Here is a 16,485-nt window from a genome sequence, read left to right on the forward strand (position 1 = left end):
TTACCAAAAGTTAAACAAAATAGACAAACCTTTAGCCACACTAAGACAGAAAAAAAAAGGGGAGGAGGATTAGAATAAATAAAATCAGTGATGAAACAGGAGACATGACAGTTGATACCACAGGAATTCAAAAGATCATTAGTGGCTACTCTGAACAACTATATGCCAATAAATTGAAAAATCTAGAAGAAATGGACAAATTTCTTTACACATACAACCTACCAAAATTGAACTAGAGAGAAATCCAAAACCTGAACAGACCCACAAGAAATAACAAGATCAGAGTTGTAATAAAGTCTCCTAGTATAGAAAAGCTCAGAATCCAATGGCTTCACTGCTGAATTCTACCAAACATTTGAAGAACTAATACCAATCCTACTCAAAGTATTCCAGAAACTAGAGGAGGAGGGAATTCTACCAAAATATTTTATGATGTCATTATTATCCTGATATCATAATCAGACAAAAACAAATTTAAAAACAACAACAAACCATAGGTCAATATCCCTGATGAATATTGGTGCAAAAACCCTTAACAAAATATTAGCGAACCAAATTCAACAATCCATTAAAGATATTATTCATTATGATCAAGCAGAATTTACCCTGGGATGCAAAGATAGCTCAACATATGCAAATTAATCAATGTAATACATTAGATCAACAGAATGTAGGACAAAAACCATATGATCATTTTAATTGATGCTGTAAACAACATTTGATAAAATTCAATATCCCTTCAAGTTAAAAACCCTCAAAAAACGGGATAGAAGGAACACACCTAAACATAATAAAAGCCACATAGGACAGATTTACAGCTAGTAGCATACTGAACGGGGAAATACTAAAAGCCTTTCTCCTAAGATCTGGAGCATGACAACGATCCACATTATCATCACTGTTATTCCCTACATTACTGGACATCCTAGTTAGAACAACCAGACAAAAGAAATATATAAAGTGCATCCAAATTTGAAAGAAAGAAATCAAATTATCCTTGTTGGCAGATAATACAATCTTTTACTTGAAAAAACCTATAGACTCCACCAAAAATCTATTAGAACTCATAAACAAATTCAGTAACGTTGCAGGATAGAAAATCAATATGGAAAAATCAATAGCATTTCTATATGCTAACAGTAAACTGAAAAAAAGTAGTCCCATTTACAGTAGCCACAAATAAAGTTAAATATCTAAGCATTAAGTTAACCAAAGAAGGGAAAAACCTCCATAATGAAAACAATAAAACACTGATGAAAGAAATTGAAGAGGACACCCTGCAATGGAAATATAGCTCATGTTCATGGATTGGAAGAATCAATATTGTTAAAATGTCCATACTACCCACAGCAATCTACAGATTCAATGCAGTACCTACCAAAACACCCATGACATTATTCACAGAAATATTTTGAAATTCTAAAATGTATATGGAACCACAAAAGTACAGAACAACCAAAGCTATCCTAAGCAAAAAGAACAAAACTGGATGAGTCTCATTACCTGAGTTCGTATTATACTCCAGAGCTATAGTAACCAAAATAGCAATGTATTATACTGGTATAAAACAGATACATACACCAATGGAACAGAATAGAGAACCTATGAACAAATTCACATATCTACAGTGAATTCATTTCTGACAAAGGTGCCAAGAACATACCTTAGGGAAAAGACAGTGTCTTCAATAAATGGTGCTAGGTGAACTGAATATCAATATGCAGAATAATGACACTAGACCCCTATCTCTGACAATATACAAAATTCAAATCAAAATGAATCAAAGACTTAAATTTAAGACCTCAAACCATTAAACTGCTACAAGAAAACATTAGGGAAACTCTCTAGGTCATCAGTCTGGGCAAATATTTCTTGAGTAATACCCCAAAAATACAGACAACCAAAGCAAAAATACACAAATGGGATAATGGGATCATATCAAGTTAAAAACCCCTTTACAGCAAAGGAAACAATCAACAAAGTAAACAGACAACCACAGGATGGGAGTAAATATTTGCAAACTACCTGTCTGACAAAGGATTACTAACTAGAGTATATAAGGAGCTCAAACAACTCTATAGGAAAAAAAAAAAAAAAAATCTAATTTTAAATTAGGCAAAACATTTGAATATACCCTTCTCAAATGAATACATAAAAATGGCAAAGCGACACATGAAAAGGTGCTCCACGTCATTGATCATTAGAGAAATGCAAATCAAACTACAATCAGATATCATCTCACCCCAGTTAAAATGGCTTATATCCAAAAGACAGGCAATAACAAATGCTGGTGAGGATGTGGAGAAAAGGCAGCCCTTGTATACTATCGGTGAGAATGTAAATAGTACAGCCATTGTGGAGAACGGTGTGGAGGGTCCTCAAAAGACTAAAAATGGAGCTACCATATGACCCAGCAATTGCACTACTGGGACTATACCCCCCATAACAGAAATCAGTATGTGGAAGAGATATCTGCACTCCCATGTTTGTTGCAGCTCTGTTCACAATAGCCATCAACAGATGATTGGATAAAGCCTAAGTGTCCATCAACAGATGATTGGATAAAAAAAATGTAGTACTCCTACCCAATGAAGCACTATCTGGTTGTAAAAAAAGAATGAAATCCTCACCATTTGACAAGCAACAACATAAATGGAACTCACCCTTCAGTCCATTCTATTGTCCATTCAATTCATGATGAACTGGAGTTCATTATGTTAAGGGAAATAGCAGGCACAGAAAGACAAACATTACATGTTCTCACTTATTTGTCGGATTTAAAAATCAAAATAATTGAACCCTTGGAGATAGAGAGTAGAAGATTGGTAAGCAGAGGCTAAGAAGGGTAGTGGGAGATGGAGGGCTAAGAGGAAAGTGGGAATGGTTATTGGGTGCAAATATATAGTTAAAATGAATGTATAAGGCCTAGTATATGATAGCACAAGGGCATGACTGTAGCCAATTGTACATTTTAAAATTACTAAAAGTACCATTGTACAATTACTAAAAGTATAATTGTATTGTTTGTAATATGAAAGATAAAAGCTTGAGGGCATAGATACCCCATTCTCCATGATGTGATTATTACACATTGCATGCCTGTATCAGAGATCTCATGTCCTCCATAAATGTATCCACCTTCTATGTACCCACAAAAATTAAAAATAAAAAATTATAGAAAAAAGCTGATGAAATTAAAAATGAAAATAAAACAAAGCATACAATATCCAATAGCTGAAAGAATCAAAGTTTTTATAATTGCACAACTAAAAAAACAAAGTGTAATCTTCAAAAAATATTTAGATAAGCAAGAATTTTTTGTGTATTTTGTGGTTATTGGACATATAAAGTTATTTTAAGAGAAAAATATTTCCACAACTGTTCCACCAACACTTAATTTAAAAAAAGCCCTTTACCTTATGTACCATTGCATATATAACTACAAAGAATTAGAAGGTGTTATTACATAATTGGCTCTTATCTTGAATGTTTGAGGTAGTCGTAAATAATATTTCTACATGTTTTGTAAAACTTAAAAAATTAATTTTAATAGTGTGTATTATATAGCTCAATGTTCCTTTTACTTGAATGAAATATAAATTTCTTTATTATTCAATAATTTAGTAACTTTCTTGATCAACCAAAAATCCCTTTTATCCCTAAAAAGGATCTCATAATTTTTCAAATTTGTTCTGAAATCTAGTAAGTTTAGAACTGCATTGACTACAGTTACATATCCTTAATGCTCTTGATAGTTTATTCAATCATGTGTATAGAGAATATCTATATGAATAAGTATACATATTATACACTTTCATATCATTTTCTTTCATTAATATTTTATTTTTTTTATTCCACAAATGCTTACATAGCCCCATAATTTGTCAGGGAAATGTATACAATTAAATATTGAAATGCTGTCTCAGAGGAATCATTCTATCAGAGTGATACGGTTTTTCTGTAATCATAACAGAAGTAAGAGACCGCTACTCTCTGGAGAAGTTGGGGAAGGATTTAGAGAGGACATGAAGAGTGTATGAGACAGAAAGGATGTGCAGGAGTTTGTTAAGTTGGGTGAAGGTGGCAGGTTGTAGCAGGTAGAGGGTGATTTTCAAAAGGAGAGCAAAAAAGGCAAAGGAAATTCTTTCAGGAGGGAGAGAGGTAATATGAGTTATCAGCACATAGCTGCCCACAGCTCTTTGGAGTAGCTTTATTCATAATCACCAAAAACTGAAGGCAACCCAAGATGGCCTTTAAAGAAAAAACTGATAAACAGACTGTGACATCCATACAATGGAATATTGTCTGAATGGAAAATAAATGAATTATTAAGTGTTGAAAAGGCATGGGTGAATCTCTAATGTATATTACATGAAATGAAGCCATTCTGAAAAGCTACATACTATATGATTCCAACTATATGATATTCTGGAAAAAGTAAACAAAAAATAGGGATGGTAAGCAAATCAGTGATTCCCAGGGGTTTTGACAACAGGCTGGAACATTGGATGCACAGAGGATTTTTGATGGGTGCTGACACTATCTTGTATGATATGGTAATGATGAATACAGAATACTAAGCATTTGCTAAAATGCATAGAATTTACAGCATGAAGAGTAAATCTTAATGTATGCAAATCAAATAATTCATTCAGGAGGTTGGAATGCAGAATAGGACAGACGAACAGAAATGTATTACAAATCTATAGAACAAATTCAATAAAAGGTGAGAAAAAAGGGGTTGACTCTAAGTCACTTTTGAAAGAAAGGAGTCTGTAAGGCTAAAAGCAAAACACAAAACAAATAAAAAAAAAAAACAGTCTCTAATATAATTGATAAAGTTTGCCCCAAAGTGGGTATGGGTTAACAATTCTGAAATCACAATCCATGTATAACTGGCATTAAGGAATAAAGTCAGTGGATGGGTGACAGTCGGAGCCAGATGTCTCATTGTTGGAATGGGAGGTTGTAGAATATCAATGTGATAATAGATTAGACTACGAGACATCAGTATGAACTCATGCTTAGGTTAATATAGATATAGATGTTAAATATAGCAATATTTGTAGGCATGTATACACACACAGTAGTAGGCACTCACATATTTCCCTGCTCTCTCGACTAAGAGGCCATAAAAGCAACAATATTCCTTAGAAATGAACAAATCTTGTGCCCAGATCTATGTTTCTAATACCATTTTCTGATAAAAGTAGCTAGGGATCCTTGGAGAAATGGTTGATTTTAGGACTGTGGAAGGAAATAGGTAAAATGAGCCTGAAACATCTTGTAATACCAGAAAAAAAGGAAGTGCGCTACAAATAAACAAGCAAAACAAACATGAGAGTATTTCAAAAGGGCACAGAATTTATCTGAAAGAGCTCTTAATGATGAAAGTGGAGATACGTAAGCAACAAAATAAAGTAATATTGAATTATAATCAAAAGCTTAAAAGAGCATCCAACTAATACAAATAAATCATTAGATAGGTAGGTAGGTAGATAGATAATAAATGGATGAAAAAAATCTGTGCAAAAGAATTCCAAATAATGTATGTGTAGATTTGCTGTTGTTAAGGAGGTGGATCACTACTGCCCACTCCTTAAGTGCACAGTGACTTTCTTTCTAAGAGTATACTATGGAATGGGAGAATAAAAATGTAGCTACATAGAAAAATCTCTGCCAGTTGATGAAAATCAGCAAAAACTGTAATAAGTCCTGTTGATAATAAGTATCTTTGATATGATGAGAATTGTACCTTACCTCCATGTTCTTCTACTCTTTGGTTTCATATATATCAGTCTCTTATGATAGTAGTGATAACTTTTTTTCTCATAACTTCAAGTGACTTACACTTAAATTTAAAAGGCAAGTATTAAATTTATTAACACATAAAATTTTAAGGATATTGACTGGGGTTTATAAAAACAGGTCCTGTTTTACACAGCCACAAGTATAAATAACATAATTTTTTATTACACTTTTATAAACATGACAAATATTGAGGTAACTTAGACCACAGATTGAGTTTCTCTGTATTTTATTTAGAAACAAAAGTTACTTTAAGAATTACACGCACTTTAGGTATTTTTATATCCCCCTAAGTTTTATTTTAGAAAAGTTTGACCTATCCTATTATGCTTGTATTTAATAATGAACACAAAATAATTACTACTTTGAAAATATCTCATTGGCCGGGCGCGGTGGCTCAAGCCTGTAATCCTAGCACTTTGGGAGGCCGAGACGGGCGGATCACGAGGTCAGGAAATCGAGACCATCCTGGCTAACACGGTGAAACCCCGTCTCTACTAAAAAATACAAAAAACTAGCCGGGCGAGGTGGCTGGCGCCTGTAGTCCCAGCTACTCGGGAGGCTGAGGCAGGAGAATGGCGGGAACCCGGGGGGCGGAGCTTGCAGGGAGCGGAAAACCGGCCACCCCACACCAAGCGGGGGGAAAAAGCCAAACCCCCACAAAAAAAAAAAAAAAAAAAAAAAAAAAATCTCATTGACACAAACAAAAGAAAAAAACATTACGTAGTCATGGATAGGAAAAGTCATTACCATTAAAAAATGGCCATACTGCCTAAAACAATTTATAGATTGAATACCATTCCTATTAAACTACCATTGACATTTCACAGAACTAGAGAAAGCCATTTTAAAATTCATATAGAACCAAAAAAGAGCCCAGATATACCAGGCAATCCTAAGCAAAAAGAACAAAGCTGGAGGCACTATGCTACCCAACTTCAAACTATACTGCAGGTCTACATTAACCAAAACAGCATGCTACTGGTACAAAAACAGACACATAGACCAATGGCCAGAAATAAGGCCAAACATCTAAGACCATCTGTTCTTTGACAATGCTGACAAAAACAGCAATGGGGAAAAGACTACCTATTCAATGAATAGTGCTGGGATAACTGACTAGCCATATGCAGAAGGTTGAAGCTGAACCCCTGCCTTACATCATATACAAAAATCAACTCCAGATGGATTAAAGACTTAAACGTAAAACCACAAGCTATAAAAGTCCTGGAAGACAACCTACATAGTACCATCCTGGACATAGGAATGGGCAAAGATTTCATGACAGACACCAAAAGCAATGGCAACAAAAGTAAAAATTGACAAATAGGATCTAATGAAATTAAAGAGCTTCTGCACAGCAAAAGAAAATATCAACAGAATAAACAGACAACCTACAGAATGGGAGAAAATTTTTGCAAACTATACATCTAACAAAAGTCTAGGGTCCAGCATCCATAAGGAACTTAAAGAAATTTACAAGAAAACCAACAAACAATGCCATTCAAAAGTGGGTAAAAGATATGAACAGGTGCCGGGCGCGGTGGCTCAAGCCTGTAATCCCAGCACTTTGGGAGGCCGAGACGGGCGGATCACGAGGTCAGGAGATCGAGACCATCTTGCTAACACAGTGAAACCCCGTCTCTACTAAAAAATACAAAAAACTAGCCGGGCGAGGTGGCGGGCGCCTGCAGTCCCAGCTACTCGGGAGGCTGAGGCAGGAGAATGGCGGGAACCCGGGAGGCGGAGCTTGCAGTGAGCTGAGATCCGGCCACTGCACTCCAGCCTGGGCGACCGAGCGAGACTCCGTCTCAAAAAAAAAAAAAAAAAAAGATATGAACAGGCACTTCTCAAAAGAAGACATACATATGGCCAACAATCATATAAAAAAAAGCTTGACACCACTGATCATTAGAGAAATGCAAATCAAAACCACAATGAGATACCATCTCACACCAGTGGGAATGGCTATTGTTACAAAGTCAAAAATAACAGATGCTTGTGAGGTTGTGGAGAAAAAGGAATGCTTATACCCTGTTGGTGGGAGTGTAAATTAGTTTGACCATTATGGAAGACAGATTCCTCAAAGACCTAAAGACAGAGATACCATTCTATCCAGCAATCTCATTACGGGGTATATACCCAAAGGAATATAAATCATTCTATTTTAAAGTCACAAGCATGAGCATATTCACTGCAGCACCATTCACAATAGCAAAGACATTGAATCAACCTAAATGCCCATCAATGTTAGACTTGATAAAGACAATGTGGTCCATATACACCACGGAATACTATGCAATAAAAAAGAACAAGATCGTGTCCTTTGTAGGGACATGGATGGAGCTGGAGGCCGTTATTCTTAGCAAACTAACACTGGAACAGAAAACCAAATACCACATGTTATCACTTATAAGTGGGATCTAAATAACGAGAATACATGAACACGTAGAGGGTAACTACACAAAGTGAAACCTATCAGAGGATGGAGGGTGGGAGAAGGGAGAGGATCAGAAAGAATAACCAATGGGTGCTAGGCTTAATACCTGGGTGATGAAATAATCTGTACAAACAAAACCCATGACAAAAGTTTACCTATGTAACAAACCTGCACTTATAACCCCAAACTTAAAATAAAAGTTTTAAAAGGGCAATAAAACATAATTTAAAAAAAGAAAATTATATAATAGTTTCTCATAAACCAGGAAAAAGTTAGCATATAAGTTGATTTTGAAATGAAAGAGAGATGAATTTATTCTGTAATTTTAAGCTAGTGTTTATTTTACAGTTTGGAGGATGACAATTATAATGTGAATTTGAGGTAATTCCTTTGTTTGTTGTAATGTTACAAAGATACTTTAAATCTTTATAATAAAATCATTTTATATTTCTCCCTCCAAAGTGTTTTGTAGAGAAATTGTGGAAAACAAACAAAACATAAAATATTTCTAACCAAATTTTCCCTTGCTGGCTGTTGACTTTAATTTTGTTCAGCCAAAAATATACACAAGTTGATATTCAATAATACTAAATTGACTACTATTTCCCTTTCTCCTGAGGAATATGTTTCATTATCCACTTACACCCATCATTTGTGAATAAAGAGGGTACTTCATATATTGGTAAAAATATAGAAGGCATGAAACTTCCCTAATGCAATTTCAGCTAATTAAAGACTCGTTAAGAAAGAAATAAAAACGAGAATTTGCCTGAGAACTTGCTTAAGTAATTTTAATTTTTAATCATTTTATTCTCTCACTAATTAAACAGTTTGATGTGTACCTACAGGCTATTTATCTAGTTTTCTGCATTTTATCTTACAATTCAGTGTGTGCCCACTAATCAAATCATGATGGTCTCTGAAGTTATTCAAATGTTTTTCCCACATTGTTTTGTTTCTAAGTACAATGCTTGTATAATTTCAAATAAATTTACTGTAGAACTCATATGCTTCTTTTCAGTTTTACAAAAATGGAATTCTGGACAAACATAATATTTAAGGAACAAATAAGATGGAGAAAGAGAAGCCAGTAAAAGCACTAACAAATGAATGGTAAGTGACAGAAAAGGACAATCAGTAGAGAAAAGCAACAGGACACAGTTAAAAAACCTGGCCTAAAATCTTAGAAAACTGAGGTTTGAATCCCAACTCCACTATCTATAAGCTGTGTGACTTTGACTAATTTACTTAGCTCCCTTGACCTTGATTTCTCCATCTGAAAAAGAGGTGACAACACTATCTGCCTTATACAGTTGTGAGAATAAACAACATTAAACATAACACATTTATTGTAGGGCCTGGGACATGGTTGCCTTTGCAAACTACCTCTGTATCAAATGAGCACTCTTTAATTTACCACCAACCTACTGGTTCTGTCTCTAATCCATGCTTGTTTTATTTTTGAACATACTCCTTTTTCTCTGGCTTTTCCAGTATATTGCTGCAACACCTGACTTATTTTATCTTCCTATAACCTGAATTTGTGCCTTTTCTATTTCTTTAACTACTGAGTACACTTTCCTTCCAGTTAGAGATTTTATTTCTGGACAATTTCTGCCCTTCTTTTGACATTTAGCCTAATGTTACTTATTAGTGGGGATTTGTTGAATTAGCCAGGAAGAAGTTAACATTTCATCTCTGGGTTTCTATAGCAAAATGTTTTCAAACCACTTAAATTAGATGTCATATTGTATTTGTACATGTGTCTTCCCCAACAGACAATCTTATTCATCCTTATATCATTATTTCCATGTGCTATTCAAAACCAATGTTCAATGAATGTTTGTCATTTTACAGTGAATTGAATATAACTATGCTATTTCTACTGTGAAATGTTTAGGCATGTCCTGTTGTTTGGTCTATAACATTAGATATGGAATGATTAACTGGATTAAAAATATGCCTTAATTCTTTCTTTACTATTTATCCTTTAAAATGAGAAATGTGAACAATTTGTGGCAACCTTTGAGTATAATTGTTCTTGTTTATTTATTTGCCTTTTACCATGAACCCAAAGACAAAGATAATTTTTAGGTAGCCTCTGGATTGATACTATGAGAAAACACACTGCCATCATTTGAAATGTCACCAGTGGGGGTTTTATTAGCTATCTTGGGGACCTGATAATAACATCTAAAGTAATTCATTTCTGTGAGCATAATCACTAGCGATGCAGACGGTAGTGAAAGTCAATATCATCTGATGGACTGGATGAAAGGTTAGTCTTATCTGTCAATACTGGAGATACTCCAGCAGGAAAACCAGAATTGTTATCTTGTAATATTTTGTATTTTCAATTTCATCTAAATCCTGTGAAGGAGGGGTGGCATTTTATCAACCTAAACTGGAAGACAGGAGAGGGTATCTTTTTCCCTCCTATTTCTGCTATTGTCCTCTTCCATTCAGCACAGTAACAACAACAACAACAACAACACCTCTAGTACTTATATGTAAGTATAATAACTATTATAGTTGTCATTTATTGAGTACAAATACTGCCGTGGGATCTAAGAGCATTACATATTATTTCATTTTTTTTAATAGTCATGCAAACTTCTTTTTAAATTTTTCTGTAAGATAAAACTGAACCTTAGGGTAGTCCAAGTTCTACACACCTCACAGGCAATTAACTAAGAATTTGAACCATATTATCTTATAAAACAAATAATAAAAATGATTTCAGCATTGTGCATATTTTACTTTACATGGCATGTTCTATGTGCTGTTTCATTTCACCCTTAGAATTCTGTTATATTTCTTGAGATATTCTTTTTCTTTGAGGGACAGTATACAGGTGGGAAAGTCACACCAGTAATCAGCATATGATTAACATAAATATTCTGACTCTTGTGCCCATATACCTAATATGACAAGGGTATTCCAGGGAAACAAAAATTTATTAAAAAATGTTTTTATGCGATCACAAGAAAGCAATTTTGGACCAAATATCCTCATGCTAACTTTTTACTGACTCCTTTCCACAGTTCAGCTATAAATAATATCATCCCAATTTAACATAAAACTGAGGCTTAATGCCCTACCTTCACCTTTCTATATTATAAATTGTGGATAATAATTTTCCTTCCGGCCATTTCCACGTAGCTCCTCTGAGCATCAACTTCAATACTATAGGTAAAAGAATACTGTAAACCAAACAATGCTGTATATATCTTTGCAAAAGCTTGTGTGTACACATACATGATGTGATCAGAATCTTAGCTACTGTACGGCAGCAGCAAGACCTAAATTTAGTGCTTTTCATGCCCATCTATTAGTTTGCTCATTCTTTTGTTTACCGACGACCTAAAACTCTCTCCACATTATTCTAAGTACTAGAAACTGGAATTAGAAAGATGACAAAGAAGATGAAAGCTAAGAAATGGATTTACAATATAGTTTAGAGTTATAATTTAAAGAACAGTCTAGTATTTTCACATACTCATGCTATTTTTACGATTAACAGATCAAGAACCATATTTGAAAGTATGGCTTTTAAAAAATCAATATTAAACTTGTTTTTTACAGGTTTTAGATAAGAGACTTTACCTTTCACATTGAATAGAAAATTAAATAAACTTGTAGTTTTAGAAATTGTTTTAAAGACTTAAACAACATCTAGAAGTAGTAATACAAAAGGTGTTATTTACTTTGGTTGAATTGTTAGAAGATTTCTTTTAAAAGTGAAGTTATTTAGTTAAAATCATTTTTGAGTTATTAGAATAAATATTTATTTCAAGAATTACTGTTACAAAGAAACTATAATAAAAACATTAAAAATATAAAAGTTGTTTTATTTACTATTTTGAAACTAACAATTTCATAGTAATTTTAATGTCAGCTTTATTATCACTTGCTAATTAAATACTTATTATCATTAAAATAACAATTCATGATATGATGAGTACTTTATTACAATACAATTATATCAGGAAAACTGACTTCAGAAACATCTTAGAAATCTGAAAATGTAGTCAGGAATGTTCGAAGCTTATTGGCTTATTTCAATTTATTTAAGAACAAATAACACAGGAAAATTTTAGAAGCATTGAATTTAGTACAATGTACAAACTATTCTTAAATTATTCGTATTTCATTAGTTTGTAGGCAAATGGATAAAAATTCTGAGCTCAACATAATATGGTGTGAATCTGAAGTCCAACTATTTTAAGTTTTGTGTCAAACTATAACATTTTAGTAAGATATTTTATATATGTCATCAACTCACTTTAAGATAAAGATATATTTGTTTTAAAATCTTTCTTTTTTCTTATGAATAACAAGTATGTCTTTCTTTTAAAAAGAAAGGTTTTTCCCAGTGCTTCAGGAGGCTTAGACCGGAGGATGGCTTGAGCCATGAGTTCAAGACCATTCTGGGCAATATGGCAACCCCCATCTCTATGAAAAATAAAAACAGATGAGCTGGGCTTAGTGGTACAAGCCTGTAGTCCTGGCTACTCAGGAGTTTGAGGCAGTAGGATTGCTTGAGTTCAGAAATTCAAGGTTACAGTGAGCTATGATTGTGCCACTGTACTTAAGCGTGGGCAACAGAGACCCTGCCAAAAAAAACAAAAAACAAAAAACAAACAAACAAAAAAAAACAAAAAAGAAGGCTTATTTTATTTTTTATTTGAAAACAAGAATTTTATTTTGTTTAAGTATTAAATCATTCACCAATGTCATATACCTACTATATGTCAGGCAGTGTGCTATGCATTAGGACTAATTAGATATTTAAAGCATGCTTTAGATTCTCATATTGAGGTACTGAGGACTGGACAGTCTAAGAGTTGAGAATGATAAACTAGCTTAAATATTAAATTTTAACTTGATTCCAAAAGTAATCACACTTTCACATTCGATTAAAGGAAAGGCCAATTCTGGTTAATGTGATTTTTATTAATTAAGAAATCATTAAAGAAATAACTAAATGAAACCCTTCACCATAATTTTCCAAATTAATTTAAATCTCTAATCAGATTTTATTCCTACCACTTGGGGAAAATCCCAGCTTCTTATTTGCATCTGCCTATATTTCGACATTTTATAATTCCATTAGTCATTCTGCTACTTTTTTTTCCAAATGTTATTCCACCTGATTTAAAATACATAGTTTTATTTGCATGTTTGGGAGTGCCTATGTGCATGTTTGTGTGAGTAGGACAGAATTATATGAAAGTAAGGTCTATACTACACTGATTCTTATCTATAAAAGGAAAAATTATTCATTTACTTTAATCAGCACTATGCATTATCTGCAAAGTTAAAGTTATAAGACTCAAAAATCTAGAACAGGCTCCTTTTGAGCTATTATGTGAACCTCATTATATACAATACAGGCACAGGTAGAATTTTTCTTGAAGATTTAGTTATTTCCATTGCATATCCCATTAAAAAGGTGTTTAACCTGGGATAGAAAATAAGGACTGGAGGCCAGGCACGGTGGCTCACGTCTGTAATCCCAGCATTTTGTGGGGCTGAGACAGGTGGATCAACTGAGGTCAGGAGTTTGTGACCAGCCTGGCCAATATGGTGAAACCTGTCTCTACTAAAAGTACAAAATTAGCCGGTCATGGTGGCACATGCCTGTAATCCTGGCTACTTGGGAGGTTGAGGGAGGAGAATCGCTTGAACCTGGGAGGCGGAGGTTGCAGTGAGCCAAGATAGCTCCATTGCACTCCAGCCTGGGCAACAACTGAAAAACTCCATCTCAAAAAAAAAAAAAAAAAAAGAAAAAAGAAAGGAAAATAAGGACTGGAGAATTAGGTGTCTTAAACTGAGTTAAAGATATTTCTGCTTTGTTTTAGTCTTAGACAATTGGGTCTGTGTTCCACAGTACCCAGAGCATTTCAATGAGTATTGTATGCTGTGTGTGTGTGTCTGTGTGTGTGTGTAAGTAGACTGGGAGATAAATCTGTTCATACCATAGAAAGTACTTGAAAACTGGGCAAGTTTGTATGGTTATAAATGATTCTAACTGCAGATTTAGGCTTAAGGGCTATGAACAAAGCTGTATCTTATAGTAGCAGGTGTAACAAGTTTTGTGCTCTTTCTTTCGCTGACGCAGAAATTTAAGTACATATTTACAATGTGGCAGTAGATTCCACACTGGTTTCATTATGATAGCAGTCTGATTTCAGTGGGCTTGTCCTGGTAAGCAAGACAAATCAGTTCATATTTGTTGATTTATTGATTGCATATCGTTCTAGAAACCAAAGATACACATATGGAAAACACTGGCACTATATCTGCTTTCAAGTAGTTTACAAGTGTGTGAAGTGCCATGAAGAGAAATACAGGAGCTCTGAAAACATCTTTTTTTGTTTGTTTGTTTGTTTGTTTGTTTTGAGACCGGGTTTTGCTCTGTCACCCAGGCTCAAGTGCAATGGTGTGATTTCGGCTCACTGCATCCTCTGCTTCATTGGTTCAAACAATTTTGCTGTCTCAGCCTCCTGAGTAGCTGGGATTACAGGCATGTGCCACCATGCCCAGCTAATTTTGTATTTTTAGTAGAGATGGGGCTTCACCATGTGAGCCAGGCTGGTCTCAAACTCCTGACCTCAGGTGATTTGCCCTCCTTGGCCTCCCAAAGTGCTAGGATTACAGATGTGAGCCCCGTGTCCAGCCATGAAAGCATCTTTCAAAAAACCAAACCTAGTCTGCGGAGTGAATAAAAGTTTCTCTATATAGTGCTATAATATTTAGACAAATATATGTAGGAGAATCAGGAGTTGGAAAAATAAAGAGAGGGTTCTCAGTTCTGGTTGCACACTGGAATCAACTGGAGGCTTAAAAAAAATTTCGACACATGGACCTCACCCCCAGATATTTTCATTTCATTTGTCTTGAATGCTGGTTGGCCACTGAGATGTAAAATCCTCTACAGCTGATTCCAATGTGCAGCCAAGGTTAAAAACAACTCACTACACTAAAAAGTGGCAACACCGTGGTAAAAGCCAAGGATTGAAAGGACTTGACGTGTCTACAAATATCCCAGCAAAAGGTCAAAGAGAGAGGAGGAAGAAGGGTGGAGGACAGAGTCGGAGAGTCCTTGTGGCAGGGGAAGCTCAGCAACTGGGTGGCAGGAGTCCAGAAAAAAAGAGGAGGCAGAACCTTCATTTGGTTAGGGAAAGGGTGTTTTTGCTGACTGGATTGACATTTCATGATTACCAGGTGTCAGGCTGATAGCTGAACCAGTTCTAGCTGGATAGTACTAACTTTCTATAGGTGATTATATACTGCTACTTATAATAAGTGGTTTGAATCATTTAAAAGTTAAAATATAGATAGTAGAAATGGTGTTTAATAATGAAAAGATATCTGTGGAATTATCATCTATTTAACTACGGTGATTTGGAACTAAATTTCCTATCATTTCAGTATGGTATCAAAATTTCCCTTTGCAAAACTAAAATGTAAATATCTGTGGGTGTGTGACTACACATGTACTGAAAACAGATAATGTGGCAACATATTGGTCTTAACTAGGGAATAATGAAATTTGGGGAGGATAGAATTTTTATGGGACAACCACAACATTGATTAATTGTTACCATTTCTTATGAGTTTGGTGTTTCCTATGGCGAATAGATGTACATAAAATCAACCTCTATTATTTAACCTCCCTGCTATTCAGAGCTTAGATGAGGAGAGAACATATGGTTAGAAAGAAAATATATGGGCTGGGAGATAATAGATATCTAATTGGAAAACATTTACTAGTGATTAACGTTTTATAAAATGACCAACAAGTATTAAATAAATGAAATTTTCACTAGAAACTAGAAAAACATGAATGCAAAGAAATAATTGGCCAAATCGGATAAATTTTAAACAAAAGTTTTTTTTGTTTAAATGGCAAAAAGTATATAAACTTGAGGAGAAATGCCTGAGAATGGAGGTTGTTTGTTGATTGCTTAGTCATCCTCTGTTTCCCTATATCTGGCTCCGAAGTGCTGAGATTTTTGTTCAATTATTTTTCCTTTTTCCACACTACTGAAGTGACAGAAGCATGTGAACCAGAGCAACTGCATCTTGAATAGGAGCTAGGTAAAATGAGGCTGAGACTTACTGGGCTGCATTCCCAGATGATTAAGGCATTCTAAGTCACAGGATGAGACAGGAGGTCAGCACAAGATACAGGTCATAAAGACCCTGCTGATAAAACAGGTTGCAGTAAA

The 16,485-nt window shown here is 34.5% G+C and overlaps 1 protein-coding gene across 1 annotated transcript in view; it reads right to left on the reverse strand.

Moving 5' to 3' along the window:
- The window catches only part of CNTN5 (contactin 5), a 1,333,698-nt gene that overhangs the window by 950,701 nt on the left and 366,512 nt on the right, over positions 1-16,485 (reverse strand). The window lies entirely within an intron of this gene.

This window comes from Papio anubis, chromosome 12 (genome assembly GCF_008728515.1).
Source record: "Papio anubis isolate 15944 chromosome 12, Panubis1.0, whole genome shotgun sequence".
In the NCBI taxonomy this organism is placed as follows: Eukaryota; Metazoa; Chordata; class Mammalia; order Primates; family Cercopithecidae; genus Papio; species Papio anubis.